Genomic DNA, 20,396 nt, shown 5'->3' on the forward strand with positions numbered 1-20,396 from the left:
GGATCTGTGCATGTGTATGTATGCATGTATGTGTGGGCACCCACCTGCTTTTGTGACTGTACAGAGAAATACATACGTTTTAAACATCTATATTCAATACTTCTATCAGAATGACATTTGTACATATGAAGGTAATCTATTCATAAAAATCACTGTTGCTAATAAATGGTAACCAGATCTGAATTAATTTATCCTTCATCATAAGGTTTCTCTAAGTTCTTGGTTGTTGTGGCAGTTTTTTCAACAAGAGCAAATCCTCACACTTTTAAATGCCACCAATCAAATGAAAGATAAATTTAATTGCTCCAATGTTTTCCCACAGAAAACCTGGCAGCTAATGACAGGAATTGAGTCCATTTCTTAAATTGCATAGATTTATATGCCTTAGAAAATATGGACACTAAGGCAAGAGCAGAAGTCAGCATAAAAGCCACCCAGAGACTTCATGGAGTTGGCCAGCCTTCTAAATCAAATCAGATCAATCCAATCCAATCAGTTTGGAGTGATTTTCCCAATTTCTTCAAAAAATTTCAACCCAAAAGACTGGCTACTTGGGCATTGCCACCCAAGATGCTAATTAATTTACAGTTCTGCCAACACAATCTAGAAAGATTACTCTGTGTGTGTGTGTGTGTGTGTCTGTGTGTAGTACAATTTTAGTGGAATATAGAGCCACCAATACATTAACTTCCTTGTCAATTCCTGATGCATGCTAAAATAGATTTCATCTTGGCTGAACCAACCTCAAAGGATAAAAATACCTCAAATGCTTTGGGGATCTTGTTGTCTTGACAGAGCCTGTTCTGCAAAGCTGTAATATCTGGGATTATTAGGACAAGGGAGAATAACATAGGAAATGTAAGGAATTAATTTAGATGAAGTCATTCCCAAACTCTCAGTTTCTCTGGGTCAAAACATCACATTTCGAGGCATCTTCCTATGCTTAATATTTTAAATCCCATAGCATTTAATTAGCCATACACATGTGTGGGATTCACTCTGGAGGCTTGGAACAACCCCCCCCCCCCGGCATGACATGTTCTATCAAATGTTTCACATTAGTTGTGTTTCAACACAACAAAACTCAAAATGGCTCAAGTGTTCTATATTTCATTGGAACTAAATTAATTTTTTCCCCCAAATATGCCAGCCTTACAAAACAATGGGTATAAGGAATGAAGTTGGCAAGTGTGCCAGAACTGTTACGTAAACATGGAGCGGGCGCATTCCACTCAGGGCTGGGAAAATAATTGCCAAGAATTCATTGGTGGAAAAGGGCATAATGAAAAGTCAAGATTTAAATCCTGGAGCTGACACACATACAGATGTCTATATTATGCAGATTTTCTGTCCATATATGACTTTTTTTTTGTTTTTGTCTGTAGTAAAATGAATTATTTACCAATAGGGAGTCCTCGAAGTTTCTGCTTTTATTGACTTCCTCAGTGCTGAGTTGAGTTTATTAAAGAATAGAAATTTGCAATTGTGCTGTCTTGAAATCTGACAATGGGAATTCAAAATAATCCCCTTATACCTTTGTTTTTCATCTCAGGGCTAAAAGACTAGATAGTGTGCCATCCATGCTGACTGCTACTATCTAGCAAACTTGCTGAAAAATTGAACAAAAAGACTATTTTTTAAAAAAATGTAAACATCAAAACAAACTCTCATAGAAAACAATGAGAACGTAGCTCTGCTCTCATCTACTGAAAAAACAGTTGGTTTGGATTAAGATCTGTTATAAAAACGTGCTCTCCCTTGTTATTTCAAAACAGAATTTTCAGTTCTTTAAATTAATCCTGAATGGTTACTCAAGACATTACCAGACAAAAAAGTTAGTCTATGTATTTATTCCTTGTACTAAGCAACTGTCCCAGCTTGAACATAGCCAAGCCAGCCTGCTAGGTAGGCATAACTCATACAGCATTCCAGTCTTATGAGTTTTAATTTTTTTTAAAAAATAAAAATAATTTCTTTGGCCAATTTATCTATAGACATTGCCACCTCACCTGCTTAGCAAATTCAAGGAACAGATTTGGCACGTTATTGTTGTCGATGTTGTTGTTTTGCAACCTGCTTGCCAAGCACAATCTCAGCAAAAGGAACTGTGTTGATTTATACAGATCTTTTTGCCTGCACAAGAAAAGGAGGAAGGGAGTGGAGGGAAAGCAGGCAGGCTCTTCTCAACTGCATGAATATTACAGGACAATGCAAAAGCATGCACAAAGTGCACACACATACCACAGCTCAACAAACCAAACACATTGTCATAGCAGTCCTTGATTTAAAGTTTCCACAGCATCACTGATAATTCTGTGTGAAACACAGCATATCATGCACACACTCCTTTGCGTTACCTGCCAGTGAAGTAAAGCATGCTACAGCACTGTGCAATCCAGATACATGAGCTCTAACTGCAACCTGCCACCCACATGAACGTACACAGAACAAAAATATTTGTTTAAAAAAGCAGAAACTTCTGGGTCCAGCTGGCCGACATGCAACTGCAAGCAGTCTTCTTCTTCTGCCTGGCCACATGCTGAAGTACTAATTTCCTCTCATCACCCTCTCCATCTCAACTAACAGAAGCAGGGTTCTGACCGGTTCCTGATGCTGTACTGACTAGGCTGGAAGAAAAAAGTCACAATTTCAAGGTACAAAACTATAAGCCAGCTGTAGCTGGAACACTTGAAACAACTGCTTAAAATAGCCCAAACTGTTGAAATACGTTTCAACTGTTCGGGAAGGTTGGAATGGTTGTTATAAGTTTCAAATGTTTTGCATATCTGTACAGCTGTTCTAGAGAATAGGAGGCTTCAAGGAAAGGAAGGACTTGTTCTCCCCCTACCCCCCTTTCCTCTAGTGGGAATTTTGTCACAGGAAATTGGGATCCAATCCAAAATCTGTATGAAAGAGGTAAACACTCCTTTGGGAGTTGACTCTTGATGACTTCATGGATATCTCATGCAGTTATCTTGATAACAGGACAGAAGTGATTTGCTATTGTCTTAGGATTTTTTAATTTATTTTTTTTTTTTAGCTTTTCAATTTCCCATCAACCTAAAAAAAAAAAAAGACGAAATCTTGGAGACCATGATGGGGACCAAGTGCAAAATGGTACTAACTGGCATGCAAACAATCCAATCCCCACATAACCATTAATGGCATCTGACCTGGCAGTGACAAATCAAGAAAGGGATTTGGGGTCATGACACAAAGCTCAACAGAATAGTTAACTCAACATGCAGCTACTGTATTAAAAGAAGTGGAGGATGAAGGCAAAAGTCATGCTAAGGATCATTAGGAAGGAACCTGGATATAAAACAACCTATTTAAAACTATGATGAAACCATTCTGGTTGCTGCTATTGAAAGGGGCATTATAAAGCTGGAAAAAAGATGAAAAATAATAACCAAAATTATGAGGGGGCTAGAATAGTTCCCCTGCAAGAAAAGATGGTATTACCTGTGGATTTTTAGCTTTGAGCCAAGTAGTTAAGGTAAGACATTTAATCCACGATTAGTACAAAAAATGGGGGTAGACATTGATCTTCTGCATAGGTTGATCCTCAATCCTCTGGCCAAACACCCTGAAAAGTCCACTGGAAACTATCAGCAAAAAAGGGGCAACATCTCCCTGAATGTATAATGTTCCATACATGCCCATCATGATTTCTGCTATTTTTTCTTAGTATGGGGGAAAAAAAACTAATTAAGAAGAGAGATGACTGTGCTGGAACTTTGGATGGGTACCACTAAAAAGCAGCATAAATGGTTTTATAAAGCTTAGATGTTGAACAATATATGCTGGAGAGGAAATAGGGACAGGAAAGGTGATCTTGCTGGTTTCCCTCTCCTTTTGCAGTTTTTTAAAAATAAAACAGCGTACACAGAGAGAAAGATGAGGTCCAACCCAGTAAATGTAGTTAAAAACAGAGCTCCCCTCCCCAGCTTTCAAGGGCAAGGCCCAGGGCCCCTCTCCTTTGAATGATTTTAACACCACGAGTTAAAATGAATCGTTTAAGGTAAATGGAAATTACTTTTAAAGCAACTGCAGTACAGCTAGTCCCTGGATTAAGAACACCCTGGTTACAGACAACCCATAGTTAAGAACGGAGCCTATTGTAGCAAAATTCGAGTTAAATACACAATGATTTGAGTTTATGACACAATAGTACTTATACAGTATTATACAATAATACTGTTCTGGCTTACATACAAATTCAACTTAAGGACAGACCTTGGGAATGGAACTCATTCTTAAACTGGGGACTACCTGCAGTTGAAACACATGGCCGAGGTGTGATTAAATCAGCATATTGTATAAACAGGGAGTGCACATATATCAGAATATTGCTACAGGCCCTCAAAAAGGAAGCCTGACAAACAACCTGTGCTGGATCTCACCATTTTGTTTGCAATGGCAGATTCTACCTAATCTTGCATAGTGGTGAAAAGGGATCATCCCTGTTGCCTGAAGAAGCCAAGCTTTTTTTTTTTGGAGGGCGGGGGGAGGAGACAGAGACAGACAGAGAGAGAGAATGTGAATTCCTGAAACAATCCAGAATCACATATCCAAATGTTTAGAACTCCTTTTTTAAACATATCCCAGGATCACATGATTCACTTTCCAGCATCCACAGACAGCTGAAGCTTGAAACATTCCAGAAATTAACCATGTCCACCACTTCTGCCACTCCTCGTCCTCCTCAAGCCGTGCCTTTTAGCCTGCTGACGTGTGGTGTGTCCATATCCTTCACAGCACATCTGTACAGCTATTAAATTGCATAATCCCTCTGGCCTTTGATACATTTCTGGACATGATTATTTCATTACTTGCAATATATCAGTAGGATCATCATAAAAAGGACTTCTGACAACCTGCCAAGAGTTTTGTGGCCTTGTAAACACAAAAGTGCTCTAATAAAATTTTATTAAGTGTTAAAAAGTCATAAAAAGTGAAATAACATAAACTACAGAATTTACTGTCCTCAGCAAACGCTGAAAATATCATCCACAGTAAAATTAAATTAGCATGTAATAGAAAGAAAGAGAAAGTGAAGCAGCACGGGGGTGAGGATTAAAAGATACTAGAAAAACAACCCTATCGCGACTAACATGGGTCAGGGGGATTTAACTTAATCCTTCTTTATAGGAGCAGAACATCTGACTAAATATGCAGGTTAAAGACCAAGGTTCTAAGGTCACTCACTCATATTCCTGAAGTTGTCGATATCCTTCCTGACCGCGAAATACTGTAATGGATTACTGGCAGTCAGAAATAACGGGCGATAATGTCCCCGCCGTCCACCAGGGCGCGCTGTGTGACTACGAATATCTCGGTTATACCAGACAAGGGGAAAAGAATCTTACTTCGAAACAAGCTAATACATCAAGAAAGAAGGCTGCCACTCCCCCCGCCTTAAGAAAATCATTTACTTTTTGGTGTTTTCTTGCCAACAGGAAATTTTGAAAAAGGAAGTGCAGAAAGCGAGGCAAGGGTGTGCATAGCCTCTTCCTCCTGGGAAAAGGCCCGCAAGAGGAATTCCCCCGTTCTGAGGTGCCGCGGCTTGCTCTCCCCACTTTCTCGCACAACTTGAACTCTTGGCGCCAAGAGCAAGGAGACGAGCCCCCCGCCCAGCCACCCATTCCCTCCTCTCACGGGCCTTCTTTTCAACGGGCTCCGGGGGGACACTGTGCTTCCCTCAAGCTTACTGGCGAGGACTTTGGATTGCAATTTTGGATTGCCTCCGGTTTCCTTGGCAGAACTGCGGCCAAGGTCAAGGAGAAGGAGAGAGCGAAGATCTTCTGACGTGATCTGCCGAGAAAACCTGGGACTAAGCCCGCTTCCTCCAAACTGAACTCAGCGGGGCTTACTTCCAAGTAACCCGCGCGGGACTGGACTGCCACCATTGCTTCGCTGCAGTTTGAGAAGCCGAGCGCAAACCCGTTCACGTGTACTGTGAAGTATACCCCATTGAGTTCAGTGGGGCTTGCTTCCAGGTAAGCGGGTCAAGCCTGGAAGTCCTCGGGTTAGGGATGGCAGTCCTGTGCCAGCTGGTTGGGGCTGAGCGTAACCGCCCCGAGGAGGACGAGGCAGGGCACGAACGTGGATCGGTGGACTTCTGTCCACCGGGGCTCGGCGTGCTGACTCTGCCGGCAAAGCCCTGCGAGCGTCACCCGTGAGAAGTGTATGAAAAGCAGTGAACCCTGCTCGGTGCGTTTCGCACGAACAGGAAGACTAATAAAGCTAGACTCGGTGTTCGAGCGAAAGGCCAGCCGCCCCCGGGGCAGTTGCGTGTCAAGGAGAGCTAGGTCGGCCGCCGTTCCCAAGCAGCCTTTGTGTGCCAAGCCAGATTCCCTCTCGTCCTCGCACACCTACGCACACATTGCTGCTGCTGGCGGCTCACACCCAGCCCGGCCCAGCAGCAGAACCGCCAGCCGCGCTGCCGATCGGAAGGGAAAAGGAATCGGCTGCATTTCCTGCTGCCACATCCTCTGATTGTATCCCTAACAGAAACGCGGGATCCGGCGGGGAGGCGCATTCCTCCGGCTCGGGGCATTCAGCCTTGCGGCCTCCAGGCAAACAGGAAGAGGCAGTGCCCAGTTGGCGTGTGTCATCTTTCGCAGGATATCCCTTTTTCTCCTTGTCCCTTTGGCTTTCGCCAGAAAGGAAGCCCGCGCGTTCCTCACGCTTGCCTTACACTTGGCGAGCAAAAAAGGCGGACCGGGTGGCGGGGGGAGAGCAAACGGCCGCCTTTTTGCACGGAGAAGGGCACAGTAGTCTCTTCTCTTTCCCGCTCGGGCGGGGACAGTCCGGAGTTTTCGTGTCAGGAGGCTGATGTTCAAGGCCAAGCAAGACCCCAAAACAAAGAGTCGCGGGTACTTAAAGAGGAACCCTTTTGAGATGGACCACGGTCCGCTTCGTCAGATCCGTGGTGCTCGCTCGCTTGCCTGCAGGATAATGATTCATCCATCCAATGGAATGAGTGGAATGTGATCTATGAAAGTTTATTCCGCAATAAATTGGTTTCTCTTCACGGTCCCCCATGAGCCTTAGTTGTTTACTCTGCATTTGTTTTAATCATCAATCTTAAGTTACTAAGCAGACTTTTATGGAGCAAGACACTTTCAGAAGGGCACATGCTATTCACAAATTAAAAGCATCAAAGGGTTCTCTGGAAAAGGATTTGTGGGAACATTTGTTGGACAAGTGTGATGATTCAGCCTGCCTTTTACTAAACATTTGGGATCAGCAGAGCACAAGTTCACTTAAGAAACTTCCTCAACAAATAGGAACTGTTTTCTGAGTAGCCCTGTTCTGCTTTTATAAGATTGGCCCATATTCAACTCAATCCTAGTTTAAGGCAAATCAAAACCATTGTGGGAAAGTCAGTGGTGAATGAACTGTGTGCTTTCTATTATATGTACAGTAGCTGGATTTTAGGCATATTTACTAAGATATGAGATAATGTTCAGGCCATAGTAAAATTGAGGTTTTGAAGTTACAGCTGTATCCCTTTTTCCTTTTTTTCCTAATTGCAAAACCACAATTCTGTACAATTTACTTTGTAGTAATAATGGATCGGATTATTATTAGTATTGTTACTATTATTTTATAAATGAAAATCTAAGGCATTCAATTAAATCAGTCATTTAGAGAACCGGAGAAGAATTAAGTGCTTAACCTCTGATTGTTTTATTTAAAGCCAATTAGTATCAGTACTCACAAATCATAATCTGTATATTTGTATTGTAACACAGCTGGTCCAAGTAAGTTATAAGTGAGGTTAATAGGACCCAGAAATCCTCTAGTGAATGAGTAATATCCTGATAATAGAATGTTTAGTTAAAATAAAATCCTATTAAGCTTATGTCTGAGTAAGTGTATTTAAGGCCATATTTTGAGAGCAGTGAATTTTTTTGGAAAGAAATATTTTTAAAAATCATGTTATTTCCTCTTACCCTCTAACTTAATAAAACTGGAAGTGCTGACCTATATAAATATGCATTTTAAACTAGGCTGCTATCCTTAAGATAGCAGAAATTGTCCATATCTAAAACAGTTTAAAAAAAAAAAAAAACTGGGCACAGTAGAATAACATTCAACATTCTAGTCCTCACAGAATGTTAAAATTCTGGGGTCTGGTATCCAGTATAAAAATTACAGAAGCTTGATAACTTGGAAACAGAAGTGTAAAACCTGAAAAACAAAAATAATTTTAGCTGACATACAGTGAAAATTCGATTCTTTTTTCTTCATTTGGATGAGAGATCTGCTGTGGTATTTTAATCAAACTTTTCTGATCTGGAATGCATAATACTCCAGATGTGTTGGGCTACAAGGATGGATGTTAGAACACTGAGAGCTGTAAATACATCTGAAAGAGCCTCCAAATCTAAATAAATAAATAAATGAGCAAGCAAGCAAGCTTGGGACTTGCATCTAAAGTATTTATTCTATAATTTATGGATTTGTTCATTATTTATGCTTCCTTCCAAAGGTAGTTGTTTAACATCGGGCACATGATAACAATATTTACTTCAGAGTTACAGCTTACAGACAAGTTACATTAACATGTCTGCTAATATGTTGGAGGACATTTTCTCCAGTTTCCCTGATCTCAGTATATTTGGGTAACACACTGTGGTGAAGTTTCTTTGTAAGCTTGCAAGAAGTGAGCACCCCTCTGATTCCCCTTTCTCTCCAATTCTGACCATATCAGAACAATGACCATAGCAGTAATCAGCCTTTATTATAGATTCTCTGCCAATCGAAGACTTTTTCTCTTTTTAAGGGTAAATTACTTGGGGAAGAATATGGATTTCAGGCATGGGGGGCGGTGTTGTATGTTTGTTTGTTTTACAGTACTTGAAAGAGCAACGTGTTAGAAATATATCCAAGGCCAAAGTATAAAGTCTCCTTAAACCCAGCCAGAATAAGGAAGCAAGTCTAGTACAATTGAAAAAAAAAATGGTGGTTCTGTGTAGAAAGTTACATATTCAGGTTTTCATTAGCAACCCAGGTTGGTGTCAAATCACTTTTTGCTGTTATCTACTATAACATTAATTCTTATCATTTTGCAAGATCTCCTTTAGATGTCATCTTTTAGAATCGAGAACAGCTTGTTCTGCAAAATCATATGTATGACATATTTCTTCAGGATATTAGTGGTTTCATCTCCTCCCTGATTTTACACCATAATTGTTTAATAAAGGGGTGTGATTTAACTGCATGTTTTTACACTGTATTGGAAGAAATTTAAATATATGCTGAGGCTATGTTCTAATACAGTTGTTCTATTTGTGAAATCATTTTTTTTGTAAGTAATTATAGAAGTACAGCCCATTTTATAGTATTTTAATTTTCTTAGTCAGGTTCTACAAATGTGTTATTGCAATATATCAATTGAGGGGTTTCATATAACTTAATATCTTTGAATTTACTCATTCTCAAGCATATAGATTCCCATTTTAACCATTCTTTTAAAACTGGACTGGTGGATTAAGAAGCAGGCAAATAAAAAGAATCTTTCTCCATTTAATTAGTGAAGGCCAGAAAATATATATATATATATATATATATTCATTTCATTAAATGTTTCAGGAATTTTATACATGATTGGCATAAAAAAGTACAGTAATAAGCTGCCTTTTTTTCAGAATAGTTGGATTTGATTAGTAAACAGCTTTTCCCTAATTCAGACTTGGTATCTGAATAATTTAAGACACAGAGGTTGTTAATCAACATCTTTTACTAAGATATCTAAATGGAATCCCCAGGCTCAGATATCATGGAATTCTGATTACTAAATGCTGGAAATAAACCAGAAACATCTGTCCTCCTGATGTTCTTCGTTTTAGTTTCTACATACATTTGGATAGCCGTAACTAGAAACACCATACTGGGCACTGACTTCGCTCTTATGGAAGAAGCTGCATATTGTCTGGTTTCACACAACACACTACATCCTAAAGTTGGGTTAACAAAACACAACAGCAAAATAATATGTTGGCTTAATGTGATGATCTGGTTCAAACAAGGTGCATAGACAGTGTTTCTACCACACGCTGAACCACCAATGATCCAATCCCATTTTGGCCTAATCTGGCATGTGTGAATGCAACCATTATTTTTATGCTTTAATTTGCTGGCTCATAGGTGATTATGAACGAAGGCATATAGCTAGTTTCCTCCAAAAAAATCTAGAAAATAATTATTGCTAGCTTTCGATTTCTTACAGTTGTGTTAGTTGGAACACAAACTTTTAAGCTTTGACTTTTAAAGATACTTTTCCAGTGGAGGGCATCCTATTAGTTTGTTTTATACCTTGTCTTTTATTCAGGAATTCAAAGAGGCATACATAACACTCCTCCTGTATGTGCTCACAACAACCACCTTAGGAATTGGGTTGGTTGAGAGAGAATGGTGACCCAGCAAGCTACTGTTGCAGAAGGTAGACAAGAACTGGGTTTCCCTGCTCCTAGTCCCACAACTTAACTTCACCATGCTGACTACCTTAAGTCTTTTCTAGGTTGGTTTATTTGTTTGTTTGTGATTTCTTGGGGAGAGTAGGAGAGAAATAATGCTTAAAAAAAAAAGTTGGTAAAGTCTATATACATTTAAGAGCCAGTTTGGTGTAGTGGTTAAGCCATCAGGCAAGAAACTGGGAGACTAGTCCGAAGATGATTGATTGATAGATAGATAGATAGATAGATAGATAGATAGATAGATAGATAGATAGATAGATAAACAAATAGATGGATAGACAGACAGACAGACAGACACACATATACACACACACATTCACAGAATAATGGACTCACCTGACCCACATCATAGAATTAGATCAAACTTAGCAATAGGTAAGCTATAATCTTGCTGAGAGTGGCAAAATTAAGCACAGTGGGCTTTTAATCATTTTCACCTTCTCCCCTTGTGAATGCCATGCTTGTGGTTCCCAAAACCTTGAGGGTGGTACTTTTGAGGGGAAAAAAAACAGTTTAACAACATGAAGGGATTATAAAATATTTTTAAGGCAGTATTAAATAGAATTCTGTTGAATTCCATTTTGCATATTAAAATAAGTATTTTCAGGAGCATGAAACTTTGACCATTGAACATTAGAGTTCATGTAAAGGGCATATAAGTTGATTTGGCTTCAGAGTGAGATATTTAAATGCACACTTAATCTGTGTCTATTATTCCAGGTTAAGCATACTAAGCACCTGAAAATATCCATTGTACTACTCAAGACCCTACTGCAGAAAAATCAGACTTTATGCTGTGGATAGTAGCTGGCTTTCTGGGAGATCTAATATTTAATAAGGAGAAGATGATATGTTCCATCTGACCAGTCCTAACATAGCATTTATACATGGAACAATGAACATTTCAGTATCATCAGAATTTGGAATTATTGAGGAAACCATGGAAAAATGAGACCCCAGTCCACTGGAAGGAGGCCTCATTTTTGATCTGCAGATTATACCTATATTGGTTGAGGACCAAGTGATGGAAGAGGGAAATCAAGCTTACCCTACAGCTGGAAAACATGCATTGACTCCTCTTCAAAGATACATTTGTTTCCGTTTGTGGAAGTGATATATTCTTCGATCATGGATGTAAGTCAGAAATGAAGAATCCAAAGAAAACCATCAGGGTTTGGCAGTCCTCTTTGAGTGCTTGCCAATTCCCTTTCAGATTTTTAGGGTACTTGCAAGGAATGATTGAAAAACCTTGGTGGTTTTTGAGGCAAACCAAGGACCAAATGCAAATAACAGCATAAATATTGACTATCCTCAATAATTCCAGCACTTAGTTACTACTGTTGATCAATACCAGATAGAATTCATTAAGATTCACTACCTTCCCTTTTCCCCATAGGGCTGGTGTAATGTAGTTGCTATTAAGAAATTGAACTGTGATCAGGTTTGAATTTTACCAGAACCACAGATGGTAACCTCCAGATAGAGGGTTTGTAGTGCTACCCATCAAAAAATTATTCCATCTTTCCATCTTAACAAATTTGACATGGTAGGAGAAAAAAAAGTAGAAGCTATTGTGGAAAACGTGGATTACAGATTGCTTTTTGAAAGCCTCCCCCATGAAATTCCATGCATGTAGCAGAGGAATTGCAATCTAAGTTGTTACCTGGAACCCATCAAGACAGGCCTTTGACAATTTTCATTTTCCCAAGAATTAACTGCACATTACATGCAAACATAAAGATTCCCTTTACTGTTTTTTTTTTAATAACAAAATAATTTAGGGTGGCAGGGAGGACAAGGATGCTTGATTAATTCTTTCATCACTAGACACTTCCTCTTTCCATGTTAACTCCCACCAAATCATCTTTCCTTATATAATTTGGGGTGGGGGGTGGGGGGAATAATTGATCTTTTTTTCTGATTTTGAAAAACTAAGCAGATCAGACCTGGTTGTTACCTGCATGGGGGATCACCAGAAAATACCAGCACTATTAAGCTAGATTTGGAAGTGGGAGGAAAAATCTCAGAAGACATATTTCAAACCCATTTGTATAACTGTTGCTGAGAAAATCAGAGGGATGTGTCCATACGTTCACCAGCAGACAAATTCAGCTTGTGGGAGACTGCTTTTTACGGTAATGATTACTTAGATATGTGAAATTTTATGACTGCAAACTACAACACAATGGTGTACTGTAGTATTAATGTTCAGATATGAGAAATTAATTTAAAAAATGGTCAGAGTCCACTCTTTGCTTTAGAGACCAATTCTGTGTAGGCTGGCTTTGGAGTATATGTGAGTGTGGGTTTTTTTCCTTCCGCTTTTTGCTTCCCAAACCCCCCTACCCCACAACCATGTTGTTGTCAATAACGCCACCTGTGCCCAAAGAGAGCTTCCTCAACATTTTGAAGAGCAGGGCTGAGAGAGACAGAGAGAGATCCCATCTGCAATCCCTGCCCATTTGCAGAGATCCAGCCTTGTGAGTACAATCTGGTTAAGCCATAGAATTAAAAGGAGAGCCTGGAGCCATACATTTCACCTGGATGCAATGGAAAGAAGGCAATGCTGAAAAATAACTCAGCTCTATCCATATGGAGTAGTGTGTGTAGTACCCACTGTGTAGGCTCCATAAGAAGACAGACCAACAGTTGCTGCCGGGCTAGCCGATGCAATCGTGTCCTCTTTCCCATGTTTGTTAACTGTAGAGGGGGATCATGGGAACATCACTGCAGTATGTAACATATTGTGATTCTTAAATATGCTTACGTTATATGGATCCTGGTTGCTGATCTGTGTGGACAACAACCTCATTTTCTATCTGACCTCTGCAAGTAAGGTTAATGCTTGAATGTGCCATCCTCCAAAGGGCTGCTTCTTTGGAATCACAGTTCACTTGTTAGATGTTTCTTCCTTTTCCATTTCCATTGGACACTCTTGCTTGGCTCACTTCATATCCTTAAGTGCAAAGCCATTTGCCTCTCCGGCACAAAGCGATGACTTCAAAGAAATCTTTGTTCGGCATTTTCCTCCATTGTCATCTTGGCTCTAGGATCATCTATAGCACATTATTTTTATTGTGGGAGCAGCTATATTAAAAAGAAATAGCTGGGTTAAATCCTGTGGCGGTTCAATGCTCCTAACTTCCATGTTCTGATTAAAAAACAAAACGTGCAGAACGTATCTACCGTTTCCTCCCAGCAAACGGGGAGGAGGAAGGTGGAATGCTCCGGGAACCATTAAAATCGGGCTAAGAGGTTAAACATGGGGCCCAAGCTGCAGGCTGCCCATTTCAGCTTTATGCAGCGTTGCCATGAGGGCTGATAAAGTTACTCCTTAGGGATGTGCACAGGCAGCATTCACACTTATTACACGGAGGCTGTGGAGGGAAACATGTCATTCTGCAAAGCGAAGCATCTCTGCAGAGCAGGTTAGCTGCAGTTCACCAAAGCCTCAGACTCACTTCCTGACTGCAGGAAGGCTCCAGCCACGTTCCAAAGGCAGGAAAGGCACGCGTGATCCAACCGTGGAGCGGCTTGGGCGGCTTTCAAGGAACATACAATACCACCCTGGCTCTTTGTGGACTGCAGGACGGGATGGACTTCTGATCAGAACAAAACAAGCAAACAAACAAACAGCCCCGAGCAGATGGAGTTTCTGGAAGACTCCTCCATATTGTTGAATGCAGGGGGCACATTTTACTTCTACCCTTCAAGTGCCTCAGAATCTTAATTTGTAAAGATTAAAGCCAGAAGTTTCTGCAGGGGATCAAAAAATGAAGTTGGCAGTCATAACCATGTGATCAAAGACCATGTGAGCCCCTTTAATGAGTGGGCTTTGGTTGCACGGTTGTGGACATCAGCTTGACTTTTTTGACCATCTCCCTACAGACATCCCTATGAGCAGCTAAGACCTTCTCATATGGAAATAAAATTTCTTCTCACTTTCTTTGCAGTTCAACAAAGTTACTGTTTATTGCTGTAATACCATGAACAGAATCTAAAAATAATTGATGGACTTGCTTGATCCTAAATGTAATGGCTTGGCTCGGCTCGGCTCGGCTCGGCTCGGCTCGGCTCGGCTCGGCTCAGCTCGGCTTGGCTTGGTTTACAGGCTGCTCCAATTGCAAACAGTTGTCCGATTACTGCCCAGGATGCTGGGGCTGAAAGAGAAGCAGACATAGCAAGGGCAGGGCTATTCAGCTTGCAAGACGGCCGAAAGATGAAGAGAAGGTTCTTTTCCTCTACTGTACAAAATTCCTGGTAGTGCTCTTTTGCCCTTCATAAGAAACTGTTGTTGCAATCAGTTGAAGCCCTTCAATTTAAACACACGCACACACATGCGCACACATACAGAAGAGCCATGAGAAATGGAACGTAATTGTACAAAAGGTATTGCATGCAGGCTGGGCCATAGTAACTTTGAGTAGCCCAGGTGCAGTTGAACTGTAAGTGGCAAGTAGCACACTCTGTTGTCTGAGTGACTTGAGGCAAACTGATTGAAAGGAACAGACTTCAGATCAGCATTTTATAAAACTCTGTATCTGCAGTTCCACCTGTGCCTGCCACTGGCAGGAGAATTGCAGCCAAAAAGCTGACGGGGCAGAAACAGCGTCTGTGTGTAGACAGAGAAAGGTGACCTTTCTCTCCGATGAGCTTCCCTGATGGACAACCAAGGAGTCTTGAAATATCAGCCACCAGCATTTCGACTGTCCCTTCTTCCCTTTTCCCTACTTAAACGTCTTGGGCTTTTCAACAGAGCGTTCCAAACTCTAAACAGCAAGTTTAAAATGTCTCCACTGTTTTAGGTGAACAAGTCCTTGGGGTAAAATACATTCTCTCTGAAAATATTGTCATTACAGGAGTGCATGCAATAGACCAGCTTTCCATGCCTCAGCACCCTCCCTCCAGCACACCTGGAAGGTGCCAGCTTAGCAAATGCTATCAAAAGCAGTGCCACCTGCCACTCATCCCTCCTCTGCAGCCACCGCAGTCATCTAAAACCTTCACCAAGCTTTTTGACAGCTGCAGTACAAGCTCCAAATGCACGACTGTGCCACAGAAGGGCTGACACCACTGAGGCTGGGGTTGCAGGATTGGCATCTTGTTGTGAGGAAACAAGGGTGTCAACAAGTTTGTAATTCCTACATTGTTTAAACAATGCTGGGATTTTCATCCCTTTTCCATAGGGCTCCAGTCCAGCCTTTCCATAAGAGGCCTGATGGGGATCAAGAGCAGAGGGCTGATGAATTCTTGTCTGTTCCTAAAAGGCATTCACAGGACAAAACCCCCAAACGCTCCTCGGTCCACCTCAAGCAGTCAAACAGATCCATCTTTCTGCAGCACCTTACAGATGCAGGGAGAACCTGTCAATTCATCACCCCAAATACATCAATCCCTGAAAATCCTTTCAGCTGTTGCATTTTTACATACTGTGCATAATATGGTAGAAATGAATATACATTTATTACTCTGTCTTTTCAGAAATAGATTATTTCGTTTTCTTCCCTCACCTCCCTCCCAGGTCCCAATTTCCCAGCCCAGAGAACAAGACTTGCGAGGGCTTGTTGAGCTCAAAGTGGGATACACAGCTCCCCCCACCTTATATCTTCACAACAACCCTGTAAGGTAGGTTAAGCTGCAGGGGAATAACTGTGCCTGGGTTATTCATGAGCTCCTCAGCTGAGTGAAATTTGGGTTTGGGCTTCTCCAGATTGTAACACAGGGCCTAGCAAAACATTGCATCTCTGAGCTTTATTTTATATTTATATTTATATGTATATTTATATGAACCGCAAGGGACATGGCTGTGATGTAACAATGAGAGTAGGAGAGGAATTGCAGCCACTGTATATTTTTTCAGGTTGGCCAGGGTTCATTCAAAATAGATATATTAAGTCTACAGGAGGTTTAAACAGTCCTGTTTTGAGTGTTATTTCACTGTTTAAAAAAAGTACTGTCAAAAATTTATTACTTTTAATAGCATGAACAGTGTTTTAATAGTGGGGGGAGTTCTGGCGAGCGCGGCTGCAAAAATGGAGCCGTCGGCACAAGCAGCTCTCGAAACCCAAGTGTCCACCCCACTCTAATGCCTGCATCACCCTTTGATTATATGGGGAAAACATACCTTTAAAAACCTGTATCTTGTCTTGGGGCTCCAGTCTGCCACTGGTATAATTTACTGGAGCAAACACTTTCACTCTGACTTCCATAATCCACAGGAAGCATCTCTCTTTTTTTTTTTCCTAGATTAAAAGCAATATGAGTTTCATTACTGACTCTAAATGAATAGAAGACTCCACCCAGTGACTTTGGCTGGATCCTCTAGGAAATTTATGAGCTCCTTTTGAACACTTCAAACGGACAGCAGTAGAAACTTTTAACCGTAATCCAAGTATGCGGTTTTAGCATGTGACTTTCCCAAAATTGTCTGCAATTCATTTCATCCCCCTGGATGCCTTTGTGTTTTGTACTGGTTGGAGCGTTCTGTTCAGTGAGGCTATCGTTGCTCTTGGCAAGGAATAAGGAGAAGATGCTTTCCAGGAGGCGGGGCGGTGGAGAGAAGATGATGAGATTTATGGAACAGCGATAAAGGGAGGATCCTGAATATGGCCACAAAGTAGGCGAACCACACCGGAGATACGGTCATATGTTCCGCATCTGCTGCCGCATCCGTGTGGCCCAGGATTTTGTTGCAGAACTGTCGCCCTCCATCATCTTACCATACAGCTGATATTCCACCCATGTGCCAGGAATTCGCTTTCCTTTCCTCATGAAATTAATTTTTTTAAATCCTGGAAATCACTTTTATGAAGAAGTGAGCATCACCTCAACTATTTTAACTAGTCCGTTTAGCAATATACAATTACTACGGCTTGCAAATTTTCATGGGCAACATGATTGGATTGAATAACCCCGTCAAAGAAAGCTGCAACACAACTGCTTAGGTAAGTTCAGAGGCCAACGTTCCTACTGCTGTAGAGCCTCAGCCTCTTTCTTCCGATACCCAGAAGAGGCATTTTGTGCTGATATTTGGCCACGAGACTGCTATTGAAAGGGTCAGGTCAAGGCCACAAGGTAAGGAGATACAATTCTCTACATCACCTCTGTGGCACAAGGCACCTCCTTGAAGAGAACCCAAACCACCTCCCACAGGGCTAATGGTTATATTACTCTATGGTGTATGCTATTATTTTCATTCTAAAAACAAAATGAAAAGTTTTGCATGTTGCAAACAGAATGCCAGCTTCAAAAATCATCTTTCTTTCTGAGAATGCTGATGGCCCTTGACCATAGCACAAGAGTGTAGTGCTACAAAATAAAAATGATTGGGGGCTGCAGACCAATGCTTTGTCTCTCTAGATCAGTGTTGTCCAAACTTGGCCACTTTAAGATGAGTGGACTTCAACTCCCAGAATTCCCCAGCCAGCCATGCTGGCTGGGGAATTCTGGGAGTTGAAGTCCACTCATCTTAAAGCAGCCAAGTTTGGACAACACTGCTGTAGATGAAAGATAGAGGTGAATAAAGATGGTATAGCAAGAGAAAGAGGAGAGGAGCACATCCATCAGTTTGCTGCTTCGTAAACGGATGTTTTGTGCCTGGCCACACTTACGATAGCAGACCATTTTAATGAGAGTGCCCATTATATGCTCACAAGATACCAAATGTCCCCACCAGACCAGAAGAGTTGGGAGTCCCTGCAATAACGTATGGTGGACTGTTGTTAAAGGCTCAAAGTTCACAAATTAAATATTACCAATCATAGCTTTACTGAGAAGCCTACGTTGAATTCCACAAAACAGAAGTCAGTTGTAAGCCAGTCTAAGGCCTGAGCATTGGAGAGAAGTATCTTGAGCAGAAATCCTTAGTCCAAGATACAATCCTGTTAATATGGGGACCATCACTGGAGGAGATTTACAGGAAGTTTTTTCAATGTATGTATGTACCTATTGTCCAGAATCTGTGAGAAATGCTGGAGTCAAGCAAAGCATTATGAAACCAAAACCAGCAACTTCATGAACAGTGAATTGCTGCTGAGGCCCATCTGTATAATGGGTGGGTGTTTGTGCAATTAAGCTTCAGTGGTTAGCCCGAGTGGCAGAGTGATTTGTTTTCCTTCGTGACACACATGCTCAAGAATGACTCGCCACAAAGTCCCTTGGGCATAGGATGTCTGTGGGGGTGGGGAAACAAAAGTCAACTCTGGGGGGCATGACTGCATGAGTGAATCCCAACCCCTTTTTTACATGCATCATACAGGCCACAAACATAAAAAAGGGATGGGTCTTTGACCATGAAGTTGTGGCCACCACCTTGACATTTTTATCTCCCCCAAGAACTTGGGCATGAGTGGGCATGAGTGGGAAAGATGGAGAGAGTGTCAGAATAATTAATCAAAATGATCCTAATGTCAATGAGAGTCCATTCCCTCTTTCTTTTGCATGTGTATGTGTGCATGTACACACCTGACATCTTTTCATATCTAGCAATAAATACAAATTGGGCAGTCAGAAATGGAGGATAAACAAATGAACTACAAAGAAAGATTCCAAAGAAGGATTTAATTGTACAATCACTCTGGCTGGGTGACCACTTTTGCATGCTTTATTTGATGAGATTTCTACTTCTTGCTGCTTGTGGAATTGCTATGTATTATCTATATAATTTGTTCCTCTTCTGTGCTTTGTTTCAACCCACAGCACTCCTTCCACACCTGGATAAGACCAGGATATATTTGGGTTCCTATTCACCTCAGGTTCTCACCCCTTTATATTCCGTTCCTTCCCCCAACCCACAGCTGTTTTACACATCTGAGTGCACATCTTTTGCTTCTGTTTGTTTAGTCTACTGTTTATTATAACACCATCAAGTCACATCATGTGACCTGAACTCTGCTTATCCACAGAATGTTTAATTATTTTTCTCCACACTGCAGTTTCCTCACCCTTAAAATCTGATTCATTAGAATACCTGCTGCTCAGTGTAATTTCACAGAGATAGAAAATGTAATTTCTGCTGTGGTTCATTACCTCATGTTGGTATGATTGCATATAAAATGGCCACTAAGCTGTGAGTTTGTGGGGGACTCTCCCCAAAGCTGCTTGGGCCCTGAATCATTTTATACAATGATACCATGCTGATTTCACCAATGGCTGAACAATCAATAAACTTCACTAATGCTTCATAGAAAGTGAAGTACTGTGTCAGATGAAATTCTCAGCATTAAAGTCATCAAGTATTAATTGAAAGAGTCCTTTTGTTCCTGATGATGGATTTTCAACAATATTGGATAGCAGATAATAAATGATTTATCCATCTAGCGATCAACTGACAGTTTCTGAAAGGGTTTGTTTGTTTGTTAACCACAGTCTCTTCCTGATGACCTCAAGAAATGGCTTGGAGGTCACAAGGAAATTGAACTCCCATGGAATACCTTGAACTCCTGTTCCTAGATGTTAAAAACTGGTTTAGGAAACAATCATTCATCTTCATGTCACATTTTGGACACTGCAACAGTTGACAGAAGCTCCGAAGTGACCTTCCTCAATGTCATGCCAAATTAGTTGCAGAACCAAACAGCCAGAGAGTCTTCACATCTCTCCTTGGCCACAGCAAGAACTAACATCAGCCATTAACTTGATCTGAGTTTCTATACTGTCATCAAGGTAACTCCTGCAGCAGAAAATCACCAATAGCTCAAATAAATTTTTGCTCAGAAAACATAACCCCTGTTGATGTAGTTTGTATCTAGGCAGAATGATATTGCACTGTAAATGTATTTTAGCAATAATAACATTAATAAAAGTAATAGCAATATTTATTTATTTATTTATTTATTTGCAAGGCTTATAAGTTACTGCAGTTAAACCAACTCAGACCAGCATACAATTCTCCATTTTTGTAAATTC

The 20,396-nt window shown here is 40.9% G+C and overlaps 1 long non-coding RNA gene across 1 annotated transcript; it reads left to right on the forward strand.

Moving 5' to 3' along the window:
- The first annotated feature begins 5,403 nt into the window (after positions 1 to 5,403).
- Positions 5,404 to 17,871, forward strand: LOC148216550 (uncharacterized). Its single transcript, XR_015795216.1, has 3 exons — positions 5,404 to 6,002; positions 16,012 to 16,115; positions 16,737 to 17,871. It is a non-coding gene; the product is annotated as an uncharacterized LOC148216550 (long non-coding RNA).
- Positions 17,872 to 20,396: the final 2,525 nt, after the last annotated feature.

Source organism: Python bivittatus, unplaced genomic scaffold (assembly GCF_059951505.1).
Source record: "Python bivittatus isolate LINGU-HERP-01145 unplaced genomic scaffold, Pbiv_v1 ctg000200_np1212, whole genome shotgun sequence".
Lineage (NCBI taxonomy): Eukaryota > Metazoa > Chordata > Lepidosauria > Squamata > Pythonidae > Python > Python bivittatus.